Source organism: Gossypium hirsutum, chromosome D08, assembly GCF_007990345.1.
Source record: "Gossypium hirsutum isolate 1008001.06 chromosome D08, Gossypium_hirsutum_v2.1, whole genome shotgun sequence".
Taxonomy (NCBI): Eukaryota; Viridiplantae; Streptophyta; class Magnoliopsida; order Malvales; family Malvaceae; genus Gossypium; species Gossypium hirsutum.
Window position 1 is genome coordinate 62,105,962 of NC_053444.1, and position 10,294 is coordinate 62,116,255.

The window sequence follows — 10,294 nt, forward strand, 5'->3', positions numbered from 1 at the left end:
ACTTCTTGTTCTTGTTATTCTTAGTGTTAGCTAAGTTAGTTATTACTGTAGCTAAGGTTTATTTACATTCCAGTCCCTTTACCTTTCTTTCAAAACTCTTTAAGCTTTAGTTTAATGTATTTCAATTTATTTTACTTTAAATCTGTTAAATGCTTTTGGTTTCATGCCATTTAAGTTTTCTTACATAAAAATCTTAACTTTCACATTTTTCTTAAACTATACTTTCGTAGTTGTCTTGTTTTCTACTTTTATGTTTATTTCCTTCACTTCAAGAAGGTCGATTGATGGAAATGTAACAGCCCGATTTTGGGCCTAGTCGGAATAGTGGTTTCGGGATCACAAATCTGACGAGGAAAAAATTTATTTTTATTATATTTTTATGGTCTATAATTTCACAGAATGATTTTTTGAAAATTTCGTTCGAAAATTTCGACGTTTGGGCACTCAATTTAGTAAAAAGGACTAAATTATAAAAAAGTGCAAAAGTTGAGTTCTACATGTTAAAAGTGTCCAATTGTTATGAAATTTTAATTTAGAGGTCCTTAAATGGAAATTAGACGATTGGTTAACTTGTTGGACAAAAATGGATATGAGATAAGTGAAATAGGATATTTTTAATTTGGGGGCATTTTGGTCATTTAGTAATTAAAAGAATTAAAAAAGGCCAAAATAGCCAAAATTTTGTCCATCTTCAAGCTTTGGCCAAATTTCACAAGGGGGGAAGCCATAGTTATGGTTTTCAAGCTTCCAAGCTCTATAATAAGTGATTCCAACCCCCGTTTTTAATGTTCTTTACAGTTTTTAGAGTCTCGGTAACTTGATTTAGCTTATTCTAGCAATAATTTAACCTAAGGTTTATATTTGGAAAATTACCCATAGGTGAAATGTGTTTATTTTGATGTTTTATGGTAGAATATGAAACTTGAAATTATGTTAAACAACTTTTGCTAAGTGATTTTAAGTGAAAACGAGTAAAAAGATATAATCAGTAAAAATACCTAATGTTCTTAAGTAAGTGTTAGAGTGGGAATTTGATGTTGCCATAGAAGGAAAAAACGTTTAGCATTCCATAATACATAAGAATAAGGGATGAAGTTTAATTTACGAGCTTTGGGGAAAAAGTGTAAATATGTAAAAATTTAGGGGCAAAATTGCAATTTTTCCAAAGTTTGAGTCAAGGAATGTTTTGATAAATGTGAGTATTAAATAAGTCAAATGTGTTATTATAGATCAAGAAAGAAGTGGAATCGACCTTAATCGGAGAAAAGAAAAGATTAAAGACTAAATTGCTAAATTGTTATATTGTTGCACCAAAGTAAGTTATGTGTAAATAATAGCAATATATTTTTATAAATTGTGAATTATATTTGATATGTGAATTAATATTGAATGTGGAAGGAAAATTGTTCATGAATTATTCAAGTGATAAAGTGTTAAGTGTAAATTCCCGGTTGAACTTAGGAATAGAAGTGGATACAAGTGACATGTCACTAGAGACCAGTGTTACAGTGAGTTCCGGGTGCTAGGTGATCTAGCATGTGTTGTAGACACCTGACAGCTTGTGTGAGCAGACCCGTGGACATTTCCAGTGTTATTGATCAATGGTAGCTTCGGCTACATGTCAGTGGTAGCTACGGCTACATGTCAGTCGTCGCTACGGCTACGTATCAGTGGTAGCTTCGGCTACATATCAGTGTGGCACTTATGTGCTAATTCTCTACGTATCCGTGTATATTCTGCGTGTTCAACGGGAAATTGACTAAGTGAAAATACATGAGATCATGTAACGACTAAGTGTAATTGAATGATGAATATATGTGTGAAATTGAATTGAATAGTGATCGAAAGTGAAAAAGTGAAATTGTGAAATAGTAGAATTAGCAACAAAATAGTTTTTGACAGAAACAGTTATGTGACTTTGAAAAATCACCAAAAATCGTAAAAATCGAATTAGAGAGTGAATAAGATATAAAATGAAAGGTTAATGAGTATATTTTTACATAAAAGAAACAAAGAAAGCAACAGAGTTATAAATTTTGAGATATTTTAAGTTTAGTGAGATAGAGTCAGAATGAGTTTGGAATCCCCTGTTCTGACTTTGGAAAATTGTTAAAAATTGTAAAAAAATAATTATAAGCTAAAATTTATATGTTTAGAACCCTAAATGAGTCTCTTTTCAAGTGAAATAAACATAAGTTCCATCCAAATTCTGTACAGTGAGATAATTAATTTTTAGTGAAGAGAGGTCAAAACTGTTAAGTAGTGAAACAGGGTAAATTTTAAAGAATAAACTGTACTTATTGGCTAAGCCAAAAATTCTAAAAATTTTATAGTAAGAAGATATGTGAATCTAGTTTTAGGGAAAATTAACGGATCTTAATTTGGAGCTCTGTAACTTCGAATAAAAATAATTCCATGACTCTAACTCAGATAGACAGCTTTGAATATACATATTAGTGAATAGTAAAATAATAGAAAATGTTATTTATAAGAGCGTTATGTACATTAAGGATGTGGAATAGAGAGGGAGGAAGAGGAGGAAAAATAAAATATTTGAATGATTTGTATATAAATTGGTCATATGCCCGATTATATTTGATAAACACTGAATTAGAAATGACATAATGTTTCATTTCAATTAGTTATTATGAATTGAATTGTAAATTCATATGGCTGAAACCAAACAATTATTTATTAGTATTATGCATGACATAATGTATTATTCTATATATATATTTATGGTTGAATTATGATTGTTGAGAAAGATAGATAAATTGGAATGAAAGTTCAAATTGAGTAGAACGCAGGGTTGAGTACTTTCGTTTAGTGATAAAGACGAATTGACGGAAAATACATGGATGGACCATGGCAATAAGTGATATGTAATTCCGTGTAAGACCATAGCTGAGCTATAGCATCAATATATGTTATGTGATTACGTATAAGACCATAGTTGGACTATGGCATCGAGAAAATAAGTACTCAATTCCATAAGATGTTCACTAATTTGAGAAAGTTGGTAAGTGTTACATGGACTCATATTCTAGTGATAGATTTATTGTGATTGTTGAAGTTGAATTCAATTAAGTGATTTCACCAATTGGATATTGTATATGGCAAGATGTATTAGTGGATTGCCTATTTATGAAATGATAATTGAAGTTCAGTAAATGATACATGGAATTAATATGAAAAGATTTATGATTGTTATTATTATTGTTTCTGACATAATATGGATTCTTCGATGTTGAAATGATTTGACGGATTTATTGAGCATATGAATGAGTATGAGACTCATACGAGTTAGTATAGATATGTACATGTGTCTTATAAGCTTTGAAATGATAAGACTTGTGAATTGTGAATTAATCTGTGTGCAAGTATATGGGATAGATTAGTGAATCGTTAAGAGATATTGAATATTTAATATATTACAATGGTGGTAGCTATAAGGCTTAGATCGAATGAGTATATTTTGGGCCTCGTAAGCCTTAATTAGCGATTCGAAGACAATAATTTGAAAGTTTTAATCTATATGAAAATTGATAACTCAGTTTAATACGTTTATAAGTGTATGTGTTCGGATAATGCCTCGTACTCTATTCCAGCGTCGAATACGGGTAAGGGGTGTTACAATGTGACATCGCCAGATTCGGCCATAACGTTTAGGCCGAGGTTGGGGTGTTATAGGAAATGTGGGTAAACTAAAACTTTTGGACAAATGACTAAATCGTAATAAATTGGACTAAATCAAATAGAACTAAGAACTTAGGTAGTGACACCTGACAGTGACTTTTTAGGTCTACAACCCAAGTGCAAGTTATATTCAAGTAATAAAATCTCGGGAGTCCGAGGTCGATCCACAGAGAAGTTGATTAGAACTTACAAGATTACAAGTGTTACACTAGAACAGAAATTTAACACTTAACTTTGGAAAAAGTATTGATAATGAAAGTAGTAGCTAGAAACACTAAAAAAAAAAGTCAACGCAAGAAAATAAAAACAAATACCTAGAAGAAAATATGCTGAGGTTAGAGGATCAACTATATGTGTCATATTAAGATTAAATTTTAATACTCAATGTTATTACTCAATAAGAATCCAAACAAAAATGGAGGTCCCAATCGAATGATCTAGCAATATACATCCGCTAATTAAGCATATGAATCATGAGGAAAGGTATGTCCATCAATGGAATGTCCAAAATGATTGTCCAATAAGTCCAAGAGTTTAGCAAATGAATCTATAAGCAAAGGATGGTGTAATACATAGTTCAACTATTTAAGTTCAGTCCAACCTTATGGTATTTTAATCACCTGATAACTTCAAGACTTATAAAAGGATTTCAAATATTTATTATGCCAATTTTTATGTCTACAACAAATCGAGGTTAATTTATCCAACCATTCATTGTGTCATATATTATTTATAACAAATAAAATATTTTACTTTACAAGTATGATTATAACAAGTGATTGATAATTAATTTTAGCTCAAATGATGAGTATGACATTTGCCTTAATATTTTCCTAGACTTTCATCCTTGACATTTGCCTTAATATTTTCCTAGACTTTCATCCTTTCACATCAGCATTGAAAACTTAAAATAACATAGCAAAAGTAAACAACTCAAACTTAGATGAAATGGACATATTAGATATAAGAAACTTGAAATTTTAAACGAATAATGAAACAAACAAAAATCTAACAAGCGAATGATCTTGAACTCAACTTCAAGATACCTCCTATGTTGAAACCAAAAGCTATTTATAGAGACTTGTGAAGAGGAAAATGACAATACAAAGGACTTGCTAATAATAAATTTCTAAGTCTAACTTTTTGTCATCTTTTGAGTCATCTTTCACATGTTAAAAGATTACTCATTTTCTCCAAGTACACGTCTCTCAATGGGAAAAGTCCAAGAGAGATGATTGATGGTCTGCATCTTGTCTATATGTTGTAAAAATTTTAGCTCCAAACTTCATTTATGTTAGGAGATATGAGTCAAACACGAAAATGTGTCAAAATTGTCCATCAATTGGAAACTTATAACTTTATTTTTACTTTTAGATTTCTTCCTGATGCATTTTGGTGTTGGTATTCCAATATTTGAATAGATCTTCAAATTCCCTTTTTGGCAATATAAGGTATACCCAAAATGAAGTTCTAAAGCTCGAGACATGATCGATACACTAAGACATGTTCCAACTGAAAGTTCTGACTGTGTTCAAATTACAAATTTTTAATTTTTTGAGCTTTGAACTTTCACTCATCATCTTGGATCAAATTTAGGCTTAATGCATTTAATCTCATGGTTCCATGTATTAACATCTTCTTCCCAAACCTGTTTCACCTGTAAATTCCACATTGAATATTTTATTGAAACTAAATTCATGAAAATACTAAAAATACATAATATTTACAATACAAACAAAAAAAATTCAAATACTAAAATGAATTTAAAACATATAAAAATTCTCAGGAAACCAAGCAAATGTAAGTAAGATATAATCCAAAATAATCATATAATGATGACTCATCCACGCCCCTAAGGGAATATCAAGATAAAGTGAGATCGGAAGGCGCATCCGTTCATTAGTCTTGGATTAACCGATGAGATCAGAACATAAATCAAACCTAATTCGTCTAAGTCGCTAAAATTGAGATCGAAAGATAAAATGAAGCTACTTTGTAATTTACGCGATTTATGTCCTTAGTCTGAGGTTTAGTGAACCACATTGAAGTCAACCAACCCCCATTAGTTGGTTAAAGAGTGTTATGAATTGGAAACTTATCTTGTTATGAATTGTTGTACTATAAAATCGTATTAGTAGCTGCTTAAACTCTATTGTGTAGGCTAGTTATTGCTCAACCGCCTCTTCCTTTGAGTTCGATCCATTGGGGTACTTCTTGTTTCATTGGAACTATAAATATTACAACTGACATTGTACGCTTACAATAAAACCAGGCAAATATGTGATTAATGCAGGAAATGAAATGCTAGAAAAGGAGAAGGATGTTGCTAGAGAGGAGTAGGAAGTGGCCTGGGCCCTCTTAACTAAGTGGTATATTATTATTTTTTTATACTTATTAAGTATTTATTTTAATATATTTTAAAATAAACTTTTATCTTTAGCTCTCCAAGCTTTTCAATCCCCAAACCAAGTTCTTGACTTTGTCATTGGAATAGGATACAAGGATCAAGACATGACATTCGTATATAGCCTTTTGGCATGTACATTTATATGTATTTACCAAATATTTTTATTAGACCTATTCATGGACTACGTTACTCGCCCAAGTTTAAAGATTTGCCTGAAATTTTGGAAGGTTTGAATAAAAATATTAGGCTAAAAAAAAAAGAGATTGGACAAAAATAAATTAATCCGTTTGAAATATGAATCAAATTAGGACTCAAACATTCAAGACCTAAAATTAGCTCAATCCGTTTTTCTATGTTTGTAATATATTATATCATGTCTTATTTGACCTGACTTATGAATGCCTCTCTAACCTTTCTCGTGTTACTATCCTAATGCAATAAATTATCTTTTATTAAACTTTTTGATTGGGCCTATTTTTTAGGCAGTTTTTGATTAGCCCAAAATCTTTGAGCCTACTAATGGCTCACCCCAAATGCATTTAGGGCTAATTTGGCAATGCTTTTGAAAAGTACTTTTGAGAAGTGCTTTTGAAAATTTTGGTTTAAAATTTGAGTGTTTAGTATTGCTGTCAAAAAGTACTTTTGAGAAATAAAATGTCCATTTTAGACATGTTATTATCAAGTAACAAATATGCATTTAAATAATTTTTAAATTAGTTAATATTATTATATTTTAGTAAGAATATAAAAAATTATTATAACTTGTTAATATTTTAATATATGAAATATAAATTTTAAATATTTTTAAGTAATAAATATTAATTATTTATAAAATTTAATTATAATATATAAACTATATTTTAAATATTTAAATATAACCATTAAATATTTGTAATTGGTATTTTAAAAAATATTTTTTTAATTAATGATTTTAACACCTTTGTAATTAAGCACCAAGAAAAAAAAAAGTAATATGTTATTGGATAGGTGAAAAAGTAATGAAACACCAAAAGTGCTTTTGGGAGAGGAAAGCTAAAATTTTTAGCTTCTCCTTTTCAGTAGTTCAAAAGTGCTTTTGAAAAGCACTACTGAAAAGCTAAAAATTTCAGCCAAAAGCAACTTGTTCTGCACATCTTTTCTTTAAAAGTGCTTTTGGAGTCAGAAATACTTTTTTTGGAGTCAAAATATATTGGCTTATCATAACCCAACAAAATAAATCATATTAATACAGTGGTTAAATGTGTTTATTTATAGAATTCATTCAAATTTGAACCTTCGAAGAAGTAAGTGATAAACCTTTATTAGACAATTCCCTTCAAACGTTGTGTGTGAAGTGATTAAAAATAACGATTTCGAAAATATCTATGAGAAAAGTTAAAAGAGTAGAAGAGTTTTTAAAGGGAGCACTGTCGGGTAGTTCTCAAGCAATTTTACCATGACTTGACCCACCCTTTCGTTTGGGTTCGTCCATTTGAAATGCATGAACCATCATTTTCAACCATTGATTCGTTTTCCTTTTATGTGAAAAATTTGTGGTTTAGAGCTTGAAATTGTAAGAATAGATTCATTTTGCGATTATCTATACACATTAAAAATGAAAATAATAACAATAACTATTACCATGACTTTCTCATTGGCAATTACGATCCGTCGGCATAAAAAAGTCAAAATATAATATAATAATCGATTTCTTGGGCCATAAGTAAGCTGAAAACTGGTTGGTGGGGAAGCTCCTACGTTACCAATAAATAAGCTTCGAATCCCACACTTGATTTATAACTTCGTCTTCCTTTAAATTAAATTCCTTCTTCACTCATTATTCAGTACTCTCCTGCTCATTATCAAACGTCAATGGCGGCCTACCTTTATAGGATGGCTTTCAAAGCACTTGTTATCACGTCGGTATTGATTTTCGCCTGTCAACTAGCTGTTGTTGTTGCTGCAGCTCGTGCGGTTCCCGCTGACCATTCGTCTGCACCGGTGATCGGCTGTAATATGAAAGGGTCTACCCCTGTTTATGGCAAATCATGTCCTCCAAATTAAATCAACTCCCTTATGGTATTGTCTCTCTATAGGTACATATGGGTGTTTGTAGGTGTAATTACATGTTCTTGGCTTGGTTTTAGGGTTTATGGAGTTGATCTGTAATATGGGTGCAGTGGTTTGTTTTTTTACTATGTCATTGTTAGACTTTCGATTCAATGAAATTTCCTTTTTGGTTGCTTAAAGAAAATCTGAATATGAATGAAGCCTAAGGGGACCTTCACCCCCAATTTCTTGAAATTTTTGTTTTTATTTTTTGAATTTTTTATTATAATTAAGCCTTTTTATTACCCAATTTTTCAAAATAAATCCATTAAATTTACTGAAAATTTTAGTTAAGGACAGAGAGATGTGATCTCCTTGGCTTCAATGCATGCATTGTACATGCATATTTCTAGAGGTGAGTATTCGGTCGAGTCGAATTGAGTCAAAAAATTTCGAGTTAGTCGAGTTGACGAATTTTATTTTAGCAACTGTGTTCAATTTGAATTTTTTCGAATCAAATCGAGTCAAGTTAACGAATCCTATTATTTATACCCAATGTTAAGTTTCCATAGACAGGTTATTTAACTAGTAGACGAAGTATAAGATTATTTAATTATATAAACACTATAATGGTTTTGTCTTTTAATTTAATGAGTAAACATTTATCAAAATAACGTAGTTTTACCTTTTAACTTAATGGTTTTGATTAACTTTAAAAAAGATAAACATTTATTAAAATATCATAATTTTTTATTTTCTTATTTAAATTTTTGAATAACTCAAATTATATAATTCATATTAAACCAAAAAATTTAATTTTTTATTCGAATTGATCTAAATAACTTAATTAACTCAAATACTTAAAATTATTTAATTCAAAATTTAAATTTTTTATCAAAATTTTTGAACCAAAACGAATTTTACTCACCCTTACAGTTTAATGGACGTATCAATGAAAAGTTATAGTACATATCATAATAAGCACATTAACTGATTTAAGGTAGTTTCAGCTTATCATTCACCGGATATAAATAAAATCTGCGAAATATTCGTATGGGCCCCTCGATGCCTTTTCCTTTTTCGTACTGCTAAGCGCTTTATCGGAGAACCCGCCGGCAACCCAAACCGGAGCTCCTAAACAACACCCGGGATCCGGAACCTGACAACAAAAGAGACGTAAGAGGACCCCGCCGTTGGATTTCCTTCGGCGGCCTCACCGAACTTAAAGCAGCGCGTCAAATCCCAGGACGAAATCGGCGACAAGATCATAGAGGCCGTGCTTTGTGCAAAAGGGAAGGAAGACATTGCAGTGACCACAAACGGTCGCAGGACTTGGCAAAGATCTGTCTTCGGATCCTCTCCGGAGCTGCTTCGGGAACCCCAAGCACTTTTAAGAGATCAAGATCAAGGGGAACAAAAGAGGTTGCTCGGATGTGGGATTTTTTCCGGCATCGTTTCAAGCCAAAAGTGACTCGCTCACCACCAGCACCGAAACAAAGACCAAAGGAAGCTGGTAAACCAAAACCAAAAACAAAAGTGAGAGAGGGAGAGAGAGAGATGCAAGGCTCTTGAAAGATTCAACAACAGAGAACAGAGAAACCTCCGCCGGAAGGAGGAGACTGGTAGCGGTGAGCAGCGGCCGGCCCGCCGACGACTGGTGAGAGCTTGATTTTCTAGGTTTTCTTTTCAGAAGCTAGAGAGGGAGGGGAAAAGAAAATGGGTAACTCAGGGTTACTATAGTCAATAGAGAAAACGCGTTTTCATCTGAGATATTTAGATGAGGCATCCACGTAAGTTGGTTTTGCCACCTATGAAGCTTTAGATCTATTTATGGGTCCATGATTAAGCCCGGTCTGGTATTAGACATAATACGGGCTAGGCCCAATCAGGCCTAAATGAACTCAACATATAGCACCACAAACTAAAGGTCATCGCAAGGAATAATATTTGACTTTTATATTAAAGCCGATGTTTAAATGTTTTTTTACTTTTGTGGTTGGTGAAAATTATCAAAACACTTTTATTTATATCAATCATTTGAAAGAAATATAAAAAATTTGATTAATTTATATTTTACATATAAATATATGGGCAGATTATTTACTATTTTAACTAAACTAAGCAAAGGAGAGAGAGTGTTACATCTATAATCGAATTATGGAC

The 10,294-nt window shown here is 31.4% G+C and overlaps 1 long non-coding RNA gene across 1 annotated transcript; it reads right to left on the reverse strand.

The window, feature by feature from the left end:
• Positions 1 to 9,031: 9,031 nt before the first annotated feature.
• LOC107939951 (uncharacterized) lies at positions 9,032 to 9,882 on the reverse strand. Its single transcript, XR_001695283.2, has 2 exons — positions 9,732 to 9,882; positions 9,032 to 9,641 (listed from the first exon to the last, which is right to left on the reverse strand). It is a non-coding gene; the product is annotated as an uncharacterized lncRNA (long non-coding RNA).
• Positions 9,883 to 10,294: the final 412 nt, after the last annotated feature.